The sequence below is a fragment of the Squalius cephalus genome, assembly GCF_949319135.1.
Source record: "Squalius cephalus genome assembly, chromosome: 22".
Taxonomy (NCBI): domain Eukaryota; kingdom Metazoa; phylum Chordata; class Actinopteri; order Cypriniformes; family Leuciscidae; genus Squalius; species Squalius cephalus.
Genome location: NC_137143.1, coordinates 13,721,431 through 13,734,373, shown reverse-complemented (window position 1 = coordinate 13,734,373; position 12,943 = coordinate 13,721,431). Strand labels below are relative to the sequence as shown.

Here is a 12,943-nt window from a genome sequence, read left to right as displayed (position 1 = left end):
TGCTGTTGTAGCCCATCCGCCTCAAGGTTGTGCGTGTTGTGGCTTCACAAATGCTTTGCTGCATACCTCGGTTGTAACGAGTGGTTATTTCAGTCAAAGTTGCTCTTCTATCAGCTTGAATCAGTCGGCCCATTCTCCTCTGACCTCTAGCATCAACAAGGCATTTTCGCCCACAGGACTGCTGCATACTGGATGTTTTTCCCTTTTCACACCATTCTTTGTAAACCCTAGAAATGGTTGTGCGTGAAAATCCCAGTAACTGAGCAGATTGTGAAATACTCAGACCGGCCCGTCTGGCACCAACAACCATGCCACGCTCAAAATTGCTTAAATCACCTTTCTTTCCCATTCTGACATTCAGTTTGGAGTTCAGGAGATTGTCTTGACCAGGACCACACCCCTAAATGCATTGAAGCAACTGCCATGTGATTGGTTAATTAGATAATTGCATTAATGAGAAATTGAACAGGTGTTCCTAATAATCCTTTAGGTCAGTGTACATCTTGGTGATGTCTATTAGCAAAATACTATTCATGCTCACCCCACTGAACTCCTGGCTGCTATTCTAGATGAGGCGCACCGGCGTAGTCACTGAGTGGGGATTTGGAGCGGTAAGGTGGCTCACCCACCACACAGCACCATTCCAGCTGTCCATCACGTCCTTAGTGAACTTAACAGCAGCTCCCCTCCCCACCATCTCGTGGGCTTGCCTCATGTAAGCCTCTTTCCACCGGGGGTCTTTCATGAGCCGCTTCTCAGCCCTCAGGAACGTTGCTTCCACAGCTTTTCGGTTGCTGGGAAGAGAGCCTGGGTTTTCCTTCCAGGGGTACTTCGCATCCCAGTGTGGCTGGTCACTGTGGGCGTCTCTCTCCCTGAAGGTTAGACCTATCCCATTTTAGCCACTCAAGGACCTCTTTATTGCACGCTGCTGTCGTTCAAACTTCTACACTGCTTTCTTGCACCAAATGGCTTCCTGGCCTTCTCACGAAGTGTTCTTTAACCTTGACGGCTACCGTCCTCATTGAGTGAGCGAAGTGCATCTCCGACTGCCATTTGGTCACCTCCACTTCTTCAAAGAGGTCTGGATGCACACCACTCACAATCTTGCCCAGAGGACCATCCCACAACACCAGGTCGCCGACCCTTTGCAGCCTTTGTGGAGCTAATCGACCTTCTCGAGTATTGATCAATAGATCGATCTTCTCTGGGCGGGCCAGTTCTCCCGGTTTAGCTTCAGGGAAGAACTGCTCTAGCCACTCAGATCTCACCACTCGATCCACTTTGGCGATGTCTTCCATCCCGTAGCAGATCATCTCATGAAACTTCAGGGTTCCTCGTGAGGTCCACACATTTATTGTCACGAGATACCTTTTTGTATCAACTTTCACCTTCATCGTGCCGACACCATACACGACAAGGGAGATTGGTTCACCTGTCAGTCCGAGCCTTTCCGCAGCTTGGTGTTTAATGTAATTCGTGTCAGAAGCGAGATCGACCAAGGCTCCAAGGCTGTCTCCTCTCTTTGTCGTGACAGGTACGAGCATCATGAGGACTGGATGTTCTTTCAAGCCACTCTGTTCTATCAGACTCTTGCCAGAACACACTGTCGACGTTGCCTTGTTAGTACAGGCTCTGCGGACAGCCTCCAACTGGTGGGGAGTCAGTCCCAACTCAGCGAACACAGCCTCTTGCTCCTCTGTCGGACCACGAGGTCCCCTCTTTTCCTCTGCTTTGTCTTCCCTCTTAGCAGCATCCTTCTTTGTTGATGCCTTAGGGCAGAGGAAATAGTGGTGGTCCACTGGAGTGTCGCCTTTCTTACACTTCTCCTTATGAGAGAGGAACTTTGGAGTGCAGCCACTGTCGACCCCGTGAACATCAAGGCACTTTATACATGCTTTTGCTTTTTTCAAAAAACTGGCCTTCCTGAAAGTTTTCAATCAATCAATCATTTATTTATAGAGCACATTTAAGACACAACCGAAGTTGACCAAAGTGCTTTACAAGGAATAAATGTGACACACAAATAAAACCAATATACATACATAAATACCAGACAAGACAAAAATGCACTCAATAGAATAAAAGAAAAATCCAGGAAGACAAACTACAGAGTGTTAAAAGCCAAGGTGAATAAATGAGTCTTGAGCTGAGATTTAAAGGTTCAGATAGATGGAGCATGCCTAATAGAAGGAGGAAGGCTGTTCCATAGCTTCGGCCCAGCAGCGGCAAAAGCGCGATCACCACGTTTAAGTTTAACTTTAGGGACTGTAAGACGGCCAAGGTCAGAGGATCTCAGGTTTCTGGATGGAGTGTACGGAGTCAAAAGATCCGTTAAGTATTGAGGAGCCAAATTATTCAGAGTTTTATAGACAAATAATAAAATTTTAAACTCAATCCTATACTTTACCGGAAGCCAGTGCAGAGACATTAAGATAGGTGTCATGTGGTCGTACTTTCGCTTCCCTTCAAGTAGTCTAGCGGCTGCATTTTGAACCAACTGCAGACGTATGGAGTTATTCTTGTACCAATAATAATGAACGTAGCTTTTCAAGAAACTAATGAAAATATAAATTGAAACTGAATAAAATATCTTTGAAACTGAAAAAGAATAAATCGTAGGCAATTTTTTTTACTTCGTTTTTAATACACTGCATGTTTCACTAACTATTTCTCATATTTCAATCGCTGATCTGAACTTACAAATGCGCTTCCAGAGTTTTCATTTACGCTTCTGAAGATTTCGTTTACGCTGCCTGAGTTTTCGTTCGCCGTTCTGACACATTTCTCTCGTGGGGGCGGGGCTAGTGACAGTGTGTTCTCATTGGCTACTGAGTTTTTGATTGACAGCTTCTTGACCTGGAAGTGAAGACGTCAGTGGTGTTTATGTGTGGATGTGAGCGTCTGTAATCGCAGCTTTCTATTTAATTTGAGTGATATTAAGTTTATATCTGTATTTATTTGCTGCTACACTATATTGTTGAGATGATTTCTTATAGAAGGAATAGTACAGACGAATTATATCATTATCATTAGTCATCATCGCTTTCAGGATACTGGATAGCCTACTCGTGGTAAGTCTGTTTTTTTATCTTTTTTTTTTATTAATACTATACTAATACTATTTATAATACAGTACTGACTTTTTTCAGGTGGAGAGGCATTTTAGAGCTCAGTGAGAGCCCATAACATTATACAGCTGTGTTGTCTTGATTTAACTGTTAGTCCAATCATTAGGCTAACGTTACATGACTTGTTTATCTACATTTGGTTACAGTCTTCGATTAGATCATATTTCCTTCGATTAGATCATATTTCCCCCCAGCCACCCCAAACAACATTGGGCTAGATTACTGTACAGTATCTGTACTGTAGCCTACAGTACAAAAAGTACTGTATCAGTCAATGACCGATGCCATTGGACCAGAGCGCTGTCAATCACTGCCTGATTCAACTTTGGCAATGTAAAGCCTTTTTTTTTACCATGCCAATAAAGCTATTTAAACCTGAATTTCTCAATTGCTGATTTATTTGCGATGCAGAGTATTTGAAAGAGGAGAGACACGACTTGACCACAGAACACGTCTCTGTTCATAATATGTAAACACTCAATTATTTTGAAGTATCGCCCTGGTCGCAATATTTATTCTGATTACTTTGTGATAAAGATGACTGATAAAGCTATTATATGTAGCTAGGATGAGTAACAAAATGCTTTTTCTGTGTCCATATTTGACTAATAATAATGAAAAAAATGCACTTCAAATGAACATTTCTGAGAAAAATGTTTTAATCTTTAATAGTTTTTAATAATAAATATATGTCCAAATTAAAAACTTAATACATGCAAGTAATTATGACTGAAAACATCCAGCAACTAGAGAATACACAGCCATGGATATGTGTTTATATATAGGGCTATACAGCCATCTACTGGTTACACAACAGTATTACAGATGATAAATGCTGCATGACTCCGAGGTAAATATTTAGTACTGTAAAATACCTTAAAACATTTATATAATTTGTTTGGAATAAATATTTTAAGTCTGTAACTTGTTACTGTATGTGGGAGTTCAAAGCAGTTTGTATTGTTAGATTATAATACATTTCCTCTCTCATTTTCCAGGGAGTGGAGCAACTTTTCCATAAACAAAATTCTGATGCTGACACAGAGGATGGAGTGATAGTACCAGAGATCCACTGTCCCTATCAGACAATAATCTTACTTTGTTCAGACACATCATCTTTGAATGACTGGAATCTTGATCTTCAGACACCTGATTTATTTTATTTTAATATAAACTAGCAAATATTTTAATTTCCTCTAGATTAAAACAAACAGTTCACAAGAACACAAGAGGTTGCACTTTATTCTTATTAGTCTATGCTGATTGTGGATTAGCATACCAACAGAATATGAATGTTAAGGGCATAGTTCACCCAAAAATACAATTCTCTCTTATTTTACTCACCCTCATGCTGTCCCAGATGCAGTTTACTTTCTTTCTACAGATAAACACGAATTAAGATTGTAAGGGAAGTAATCCATCTCTGCGAGACCTAAAGACGCTTTAAAAACCACACACAGTGAGCGTGAAGGTAATCCATGCGACCTTAGTGGATGAATCAATGCCTTCTGAAGTCAAACAATATGGCTAGATAAAAGAAATACTAATAATGTGACTGTTTTAACTATTAAAAATCACTTCCGACCAACTGTCTTACGTACATGGGTTACAATCCACTTGTATTATGGACTCACAGAGATGGATTATTTCCTTAAAAATCTTTGTCTATGTTTATGTGAAGAAGAAAGTCATATACATCTGGGATGGCATGAAGGAGAGTAAATGATGGGAGAATCCTCATGTTTTGGGTGGACTATCCTTGTACTGCTTATACCCAGTTACTGCTTTGTTACTTGTACTGCAACAGGAACTGTTTAAAGAATCATTAAAACATTTAAAATGTATATGAATTTTTAAAATGTATTCTGTATTTGTAATTGTGCATTTTGTATAGTAATGTATATCATGAGAATACTGTGCATTGCATGTATATTATGCAGTTAATGTTTTGTGGATTCTGGTCTTTCCTGTCACAACATAATTGCATCCATGACTTTCACTTTTATACTTGTGTAAATGCTTTAGTGACAATAAAGAATGCAAATTTATTTAAATTCATATTTTCCATTACATTCATTTAACTGGTTGTATAATTCACAATTGAAACGGTTGATGATTGTTAAAATATATTTACAATTTTAAATGTTAGAAGATAGTGTTAATTAAATGAAATAACTAAATACAATTATCAATTAAAAAAAATGGCAACAAGAACATTCTTTGTGTGACATATGTAATGAAATGCCCTTTGAGGTCTGTATCATCTGACAGCAGGCCACGAATGTAATTTTCATATTGTTTAAATTGCTCTTATTTAAGTGATCATTAATTTTGATGGTGTAAATGCATATGCTAACAATGAGTAGTATGATGGCCATGGTTGCCAACCTTGATTACCTGGTTGAAGTGAAACTTTCTTGACGACTGAATATATCACACACGTTTGTTAGTATTCTCTTTAAATTGTAACAGCTCAACCCATTCAGAGCCTAACATGCAAAAGAATCATCATGAATAAACAAATATTCTCCGAAAACATTGGACACTACAATATTTTAAGTATTATATACAGTACTTTAATGTAGGCCTACAATTACACCTGAATAGACTGAATAGATAATAATAATAATAATAATAAGTTTTATTTATATAGCGCCTTTCCAGAGCTCAAGGACACTTTACAATAAACAAACAACAATAAAGGCAGTTGACAAAGACAGCAGACAGAACAACAGTAGGCAGTTGAGAGTGCAAGTACAGTAAGTGAAAATTGGGTAGATGGGGCGGCAACCAGCAGAATACAAACAGATATAACTTTGAAAAATAAAAAATAAAAATGGAAAATTAAGAATTATAACATTCAGAAAATAGGTGAGTTTTGAGCATGGATTTGAATTCAGAGATAGTGTTAACAGAACAGAGTGATCAGGGGAGAGAGTTCCACATTTTGGGCGCAACAACACTGAATGATCTGCCCCCCATTGAAGCAAGGCGATGCCGAGGGACGACGAGAAGGCTGGAATCAGCGGATCGTAAAGAGCAAGTAGGGGTGTAGGGGAGAAGCAAGTTACAGAGATAGGGGGGAGCCAGGCCGTGCAGAGACTTGAAAGTGAGAAGGAGAATTTTGAATTTGATACGGTAAGCCACAGGAAGCCAGTGAAGATCATGCAGAATTGGGGAAATATGTGCAGAACGCTTGGTGTGGGTGAGTAGGATTTGGAAATGGAGCTAGCTGATAGGCCAATGAAAAGTGCATTGCAGTAATCAAGACGTGAGGTGACAAATGCATGGATGACAGTTTCAGCATCTGAGATACTGATAAAGGGACGGAGCTGAGCGATACGACGTAGATGAAAGAATGACAATTTAGTGATAGAATTAATGTGAGAGTGGAAAGATAGAGAGGAATCAAAAATTACACCAAGATTTTTAATAGTACTAGATGGTTTGATAAGAGAGCCAGCGATCTCACAGGTGAAGTTGGTAGGAATTTTATTACTGAGTGATGAGGGTCCAGTGAAAATAATCTCAGTTTTGTCCATGTTAAGTTTTAGAAAATTTGAATGAAGCCAATCTTTTATTTCATGTACACAAGCAGAGATTTTGTCAGTTGTGAGAGATAAAGTCGATGTACAGGTAGTATATAATTGAATGTCGTCAGCGTAAAAATGATAATTAAAACCATGACGGCGGAGGATCTGACCAAGAGGTATTATATAGATTAGAAATAATAATGGCCCAAGAACGGATCCCTGAGGGACACCTTGCTTCAGGGGGACAGTAGGTGAGCGAAAATTCTGAATTGAAATGTAGAACAGTCTGTCAGAGAGATAAGAGGGAAACCAGGAAAGAGCAGCACCAGAAATACCCACATCCGAAAGGCGCGAAATGAGTAGTTGATGGGAGACGGTATCGAAGGCAGAGCTGAGGTCGAGCAGCAGGAGCATAGACAGAGAACCAGAATCACCAGAGAGAAGCAGATCATTCAGTACCTTAACTAGTGCAGTTTCAGTACTATGCAAAGGGCGAAAACCAGATTGAAAAGGATCAAAAAGATTATTTTCAACTAGAAAAGACTGAAGCTGGGAGGCAACAGTACTTTCCAGTAATTTAGCTATCAAGGGGAGATTTGAAATGGGACGATAATTAGATAAAACTGAGGGATCAAGGTTGGGTTTCTTGAGAACAGGGGTAACAGCTGCAGTTTTGAGTGACAGAGGAAATTAAGCAGAGGTAAGAGATGCATTGATGAAGTAAGAGATAGGTGCAGAAATAACTGAATGGCAAAGTTTCAGAAGAGTAGTAGGAGCAGGGTCAAGATGACAAGATGAAGGGTTGGATTACAAGATTAACTCAGAGACAGAAGAAGGAGTAGACAGAGAAAAGAGAGGCAGGGATTGACCAGGTTGATTCGGCAGATAACTAATGTTAGTAGCATCATTAAAGAGGCACTGGTTTACAGCAGATCTCTTAGATCTCTTGTGCTCCTAAAATCTTCTGTCGACTATGTAGTAGCAGCAAGTAAATAAAGATCAAATTAAAAAAACAAACATAATATCACTAAAAAGAACTGGAAACATGCGCTTACACTCACATCCACACATAAACACACCACTGACGTCTTCACTTCCAGGTCAAGAAGCTGTCAATCAAAAACTCAGTAGCCAATGAGAACACACTGTCACTAGCCCCGCCCCCACGAGAGAAATGTGTCAGAACAGTGTGTCAGAACGGCGAACGAAAACTCAGAAGCATAAATGAAAACTCTGGAAGCGCATTTGTAAGTTCAGATCAGCGATTGAAATATGAGAAATAGTTAGCAAAACATGCAGTGTATTAAAAACGAAGTCAAAAAATTTGCCTGCGATTTATTCTTTTTCAGTTTCAAAGATATTTTATTTAGTTTCAATTTATATTTTCATTAGTTTCTTGAAAAGCTACGTTCATTATTATTGGCACAAGAATAATTCCATACAGACGAGAGATGGAAGCCTGAGAAATGCCATAATACAGAGAATTACAGTAATCAAGCCTAGATGTAACAAATGCATGAATAGCTGTTTCCAAATTACTCCTAGATAAAATGGGCTTTATTTTACTGAGAAGGCGAAGTTGGTAAAAGCATGACTTGACAACAGCTGAAATCTGTTTATCAAACTTTAAACTGGAGTCAAAAAGGAAGCCCAAGTTTTACAGCGAAACAGTTTACCTCCATGTTCTTCATCGCCACACACAGCACATGGTAACCGCTTGGAGTCTCTTTTTACTTCACTTGCTGTAGTCTTAGTGAACGACTTCTTTTCTCTCCAAAAGGTTTCTCTCGGTAGCTTGGTCTCTCAGGAGCATTAGCAGGCCATGGCTTGCTGGGCAGCAACTGCTCCAACCTCACGAGCAACGACTTCTGGTCTTCCAGGAACAGCAAGAGCCTGTCGAAACAGTTTCCTGGGTGGACATCATTAACAGGGTTTCTCACACACATGAGCCTTTCTCTTTTCATGATATCAGGGAGTTTACTCTCCAAAGACCGAATCACCAGCTGATTCTGTACAGCGTCTGCACACCCCAGTCTGCATTCCCTTGACCCCGTAGGTTCCGCTTGCGCCTGGATACTCTCCCATTCAGCCTTCCAGCGCCAATAGTCCCTCCTGTCCCCTGAGAGCTTAGGCAAACTTATGGGTGTGAGCCTTTTTTTTTTGGTCGGGCCCATTGAGAGCTGTTATCCCAACCGGCGTACGAACCAGGGCTGCTATATGGAATGCTACTACTTTGTCCCATGCTGAGATCGACGGGCGGAGCGGCACGAACACTCAACAGTTGTGGTGTGCTGGCAAGGGTCGGAGGTAGGGCGAAACTGACACCAAGTCCACCATCAGACTGTCTTGACTGCAGGGTGGGCTGTAACGTCTGTTGGGGGGTACTGTGTGTGGTAGCTGCTACATACCTGCTCTGAGATCGACTAGTGACAGTAGCACCTTGAGCAGCACAGGTAGAGATGCTTGCTCTGTCAGAGGACATGAATGAAGGATAGCTCGTAACATATACAGTTTCCTGCCCATCAATGGGCGGATTGACAACAGCAGGCCGGGTATTAACAGGTGGAGTAGCAATAGTAAGGGTTACTAGTTGGGTAAAGGTGATGTTATCTGCAGCTGTAAGGCTGTCGATAGCTGTTGTGACATGCCCATCGACCACGTCATCGCCTCCCACATCTTCATCCTCTTCCTCCTCACCGCTGTCACCATCATCATCGTCTTTTAGTTCTGTACTGTTCCTCTTCATGACCTCATTATCACGTCGGCATGTCCACTCATCCATCAGTTGCTCCTTGTCCTCTCTCAATGATAAAAGGAGCATCCATTTGTCCTTCCCATGTGGCCGATAGTCTCTCCAAGTGTACACAGCCTCCCTGAGTTCATGGAGTTTCCTATTCAGTTTACCACTTTCGACCCCTTGCTGCGTCCATGGCACTACTTTACTTTTCTCGAGCGCCTCAGCCCGATCAAAAGCAGACTTGAACTGTGTTACAAGAGCGTCTATGTCCGGCGCTGCATACTTAGACCACAGCATTTCCATGATCTTGCTCTCAGTTTCAATGAACCTTTGCTCACTGGCATCTCTCCTCGCCAGGGCGTCCCGCGACTCACTGTCGTCACCCGTAATGTCTATCTGGCTCTGTGCGTCAACATATTCATTACTGCCATCGAGGAGTTTGTCATAATCATCCTTCAATCTCGCTAACTCTTCTGATAACTCAACTTCATGTAAACAGCCAGCACTAACATCAAGGCGGTTTATTCGTGTTGTAAAGTTTCGTTGCACATTTGAGCGTTTCCGCTTTAAGCTCTCTAGATCTGGCTTGTCATCTGCCATTTTGTCTTTTTTTTTTTTTTTTTTTTTTTTTTTTGGTGAACAGAATCACTAAAATCACCTTTTAGCAAAAAAATGTGTTCAAAAGACTCGTTCAAAAGAATCGACTCGTCCGCGAACAACACAGACGTCTTTGCCAGCTGTTTGGTTGGTAGCGGCGTTGTTTACAAAGTCACTATATTAGCCCCGCAGCTGTTATATTATCCACACAGTCTTACTCACGGTTGTGGAAGTTATTCAGCCCTTTAACGGCTCCGTTAGCCCTTGGCTTCGGCTCCTTTGTTGTAATGGTGTTGTTGACGACCGCTTTCTTCCCAGAATCCGGGTCTCCGATCCCGGCGCCGGTCATCAACGATGGCTATCCTCCGTTCGGGGTCCGTGTACTCTCTAGCACGGCTCCAACGGCGGTTTACAACTGTCCAGTTTTCTACTAAGCTACCTGCTATAGCTCAATAAACTCCCCACTGGAAGGGTTTCAGAACAAGTAGGGCGGATACAACTCGAGTCACTTTATGAGCTTTTATTGCGCACACATACACAATAATCATCCACAAACTAGGTAGCCTGAATGCTACCGCTACGCTAACCTGTCAGCTGGATATTAGTGACGTTACTTAGCATGTTAGTTAGCTAGTTAGGTTAGGCTGTAAACCTGCAATGAAAACACAAACACAAAACACCAGAATTAACTAATGAAATTACACAATCATGTGATATTAATTCTTGATCTGAATTACTAGCAATGCTAGTTTATAGTAACTCACCGGCAAGGTGTACCAGTCCTGACCATCAATTGAATGAAAATGAAACCTAGAGGCGAGACGCCTGCGCACTGCGACTAATTAAGCATACACAGACACACAGTCTGGAGACCAGTTATGATAATAAAATAAACCTGTAACCTAGTTAGATTATAATATATATGAAATATAACATAAATATGCCTGCATTTTGGCCTGCATTATAACCAGGACGTGGAGGCGCCGGCGCGATCTCTTGCATTGCACATGAACTGGAGTTCGTCTCATAAATGATCCGAAACTCAGCGTATAAGCTGCCTCACAGACACGATAAAAATATATATAGAAAGCTTGAAATGTCTACTTTTAAACAAAACAATTCAATACGAAAAGAAACAGACTACTCTCTGCTTATGTAATATTTTGTTACTATCACAACAAAATTAACAATTCTTCTGACTCTCGCATGCTTTTCAAAACCTCTCTTCTCAACCCTCCTCCTCCTTCATCAACCCTAACAGCTGACGATTTGGCTCATTCTTCATAAAAAAAACAACCACCATCAGCGGCCAATTTACCAATCCACAAACTGATACACACATTTTAACAGCTTACACACACATTCTACCCTCCCTCTTTCTGCTTTCAGAGCCAGAAGTCTCTAAACTCCTCCATTCCAATCGCCCTACTACCTGTCCGCTTGATCCTATTCCCACTGATCTACTTCAAGCCATTTCTTCCTCGGATGTACCCGCACTCACGCACATCATCAACACCTCTCTTCACACGGGTACCTTTCCCACAGCATTTAAGCAGGCTTGGGTAACCCCACTGCTTAAGAAACTCACTCTAAATCCAGCACATCTGGAAAATTACAGACCGGTATCCCTTCTTCCATTCATCGCGAAAACACTTGAACGAGTTGTTTTCAACCAGATCTTTTCCTTTCTTACACAGAACAACCTCCTAGACAACAATCAGTCTGGTTCCAAAAGCGGACACTCAACTGAGACTGCCCTGCTCTCAGTAATTGAAGATCTGAGATTGGCAAGGGCAGCTTCCAAATCCTCAGTTCTCATCCTGCTGGATCTGTCTGATGCCTTTGACACAGTTAACCACCAGATCCTCCTGTCAATCCTAAAAATGAAGAGCATCTCAGGAACCGCACTCCAATGGTTCAAGTCTTACCTCTCAGGTAGGTCCTTTAGGGTGTCGTGAGGGGTGAGGTGTCTGAGACCCAACATCTAGCTACTGGAGTGCCCCAGGGCTCAGTGCTTGGACCACTTCTCTTCTCCATCTACATGACATCACTAGGATCTGTGATTCAGAAAAATGTCTTTTCCTATCACTTCTATGCTGATGACACACAACTCTACCTCTCATTCCAGCCTGATGATCCGACGGTAGCTGCTCGCATCTCAGCCTGCCTGACAGACATTTCTGGCTGGATGAAGGACCACCACCTTCAACTAAACCTTGCAAAGACAGAGCTGCTTGTGGTCCCAGCCAACCCAACACTTCATTACAACTTCACCATTCAAGCTAGGCTCGTCATCCATAACTCCATCAAGGTCAGCCAGGAACCTTGGAGTTGTAATTGATGATCAATTGAACTTTACAGATCACATTGCTAGAACTGCCCGGTCCTGCAGATTTGCCTTGTACAACATTAGGAGGATCAGGCCCTTCCTATCAGAGCATGCTACACAACTCCTTGTCCAAGTGCTTCTTCTATCCAGACTGGACTATTGTAATGCTCTCCTGGCTGGTCTTCCAGCTTGCACTGTCAAACCTCTGCAACTGATTCAAAATGCTGCCGCTAGAGTGGTCTTTAACGAGCCGAAGAGGGCACACATCACTCCTCTCCTCACAAAATTGCACTGGTTGCCAGTTGCCGCTCGCATCAAATTCAAGTCACTTACGTTTGCCTACAGAACAACCGCTGGCTCTGCTCCCTTTTACCTAAACTCATTACTTCAGACCTATGTGCCATCCAGAAACTTGTGCTCTACAAGCGAACGTCATCTTGTGGTGCCATCTCAGAGGCACAAAATCTCTTTATCTGACCTTTATCTTGACTGTTCCCTGCTGGTGGAATGATCTGCCTAACTAACCAGAGCTGCTGAGTCCGTAGCCATTTTCAAGAAACGGCTGAAGACGCATCTTCTTCAGCAGCACTTGATCCAGTAATACTAACAGTAATACTTT

The 12,943-nt window shown here is 41.8% G+C and overlaps 1 long non-coding RNA gene across 1 annotated transcript in view; it reads right to left on the bottom strand.

Moving 5' to 3' along the window:
- Positions 1–12,943, bottom strand: part of LOC307150368 — a 487,229-nt gene that overhangs the window by 20,840 nt on the left and 453,446 nt on the right. The window lies entirely within an intron of this gene.